The following is a 2179-nucleotide window of genomic DNA, read 5'->3' as shown; positions in this document are numbered from 1 at the left end:
TTAATATTTAAAATGTCAATTAATATTTGAATTTTATTACGCATGAGGAGTAAGAGCAGCTCCAAGAGAGACATAGGGAGATGACTAGTCAGACCTCGTCGTCCACCAACAACAATGATAGTTTGTCTATTACTGCTCATACAGATTTTGAATTTTAGATGCAGGTGACGGGGAAGAAGAAGGGGAGAGTGATCGACCTAGAAGCAAAGGTGATAGCATTTGATTCTGAGCGCTCTCCTGCAGCTGTGGGTGGCCCTAGCTCATTATAGACTCAGCATGAGGAGTTTGCAAGGGGAGTCATGATGATGATGAATGGAGAGTTCAGACAGGTGTGTGAAGGCCAGCAAGTGGTTTTAGATAGTCTAGCATGCCTGAAAGAGAGTTTTGATCGCCAGGGCAAGCGGCATATGAGTGTTGCCGAGGAGGGAGAGGTGGAGGAGAAGCGAGATGATGATGAGGACGAAGATTAAGATTTTTATTATGTGTTTGATGATGTTCCCTCTACATAAGGGCTGATTATATATTTTTTTCTTTTATGTTTAATCGAACTTTCAATTTTTGTAGTTGTGAATTTTGAACTCTTTGATCTGTTTATCTTTAATATAATTTGGCATCATTATTTAGATATGTTGATGTTTTCTTTTAGGAGATCTGATGATAGATAAATGTTCTATTATGTTGCTCGTGCTTCTCCTATGTAGGTAAGTGGAAATCTAATCGTTTTGCTATAATTTTTTTTTATAATTTTTTACAGGTTTGCATTGGATTATTCTCGGAATATTCCGACGCTAATAACTACAATAAACATGTTTGATAGCTGACGCCGCTAATTTGACAGCAGCGTCAAACCTAACCAACGCTAATTAGCGTCAGACATGGTCGGCTCTAATTAGCATCCACCAACGTCAATGCAATTCAGTGTTGGTTAGGTTCAACTCTTATGCGTTGTTAAGCTAACTTCACCCTTTTTTTCGATGAAAATTTGTAGTGACAGAATTTTGCGATGTAAATGCGGATGCAAATAAAAATCTGACGTAAATGTCGATGCAAAATCAGTTAGCGACGCCCATTTTAACGTCAAGATTATTTCGACAATAATATGACGCTAATTGGGCTTAGTGTCGGAAAAAGGCCCGACTAACGTCGGAAATGTCCGACGCTAATCAAGCATTTTCCTATAGTGAGCTTCAATCCAAGCTTCAGGCATTTCTCAAACCTCTTCAGCTTGAAAGGGGTAATAACCTTCACGATACAGCTTACTGGATAATGGTCCTGTGGTGAAATCACAAAGGGTAAACCAATGTAATTTCTTACCTCTAGAGTCTTCCTTTTACTGTAATAGCTGGGTTCAACACCTGTATGGGAATAGGTTGAGATACTGAAGCTCCACCAAGTTAGTCTCAGCTTTTCCTTTACCTCTTGCTTTCTCCTCTGGATTTTCATGCCTATGTATATCTATAATAACAACACTAACGACTTATCCTCAAACTTTATTATTGTGATGGCTGAGCATAAATGGATCTCATTAATTATGTGGAAAAACTACAGAACTATTGCTCCATGCATAATTTAACATGGATAGTGTTACAAATGGCCATTATCTACTGCTGGAAGTAATTAAGCTCTTAGGTAGTTCAATGGTAATCATTCACTTCTCTTGTTGGTTGTTCGTATTTCCTCCAATTCTTGCTCTCTTCATTATTTCTGGATATAAAATCCAAACTGTTCATCTAGAGTTAGGGGAGAATACACACTACTATGCACATATGCTTTCAACTAAGGAGACATTCAATGTTGAACACATATCGGATATGGCTCCAACGCGGTTCTAACACATGCTAGGTTCTGACGCATGCTAGACAGGGCATAGAAGTGTCCAATTTGAATAATATTAAGAATATTAGAGGACACGCACAGAGCATGCACATGACACTCACACGACACGTGAATCCTATATTAATGAATTAAAATTTTCTGAAAAATATTTTTATGACTTTAATTGAAAAAATAAATATTTTACGCAAAATTTAAGAAATATTATCTTTCAATATTATGTATTTGTGTATTTCACTTTAATTAGAAAATTCAAATTTTAGATAATAGATATGTAAATGTATAAGAATTCGATGCCAAAGAAGCTAATTATCATTTTATTTCTTTTAATGAATAATTGATTAAG

Source organism: Phalaenopsis equestris, unplaced genomic scaffold (genome assembly GCF_001263595.1).
Source record: "Phalaenopsis equestris unplaced genomic scaffold, ASM126359v1 Scaffold000002, whole genome shotgun sequence".
Taxonomy (NCBI): domain Eukaryota; kingdom Viridiplantae; phylum Streptophyta; class Magnoliopsida; order Asparagales; family Orchidaceae; genus Phalaenopsis; species Phalaenopsis equestris.
This window is presented reverse-complemented; position numbering follows the sequence as displayed.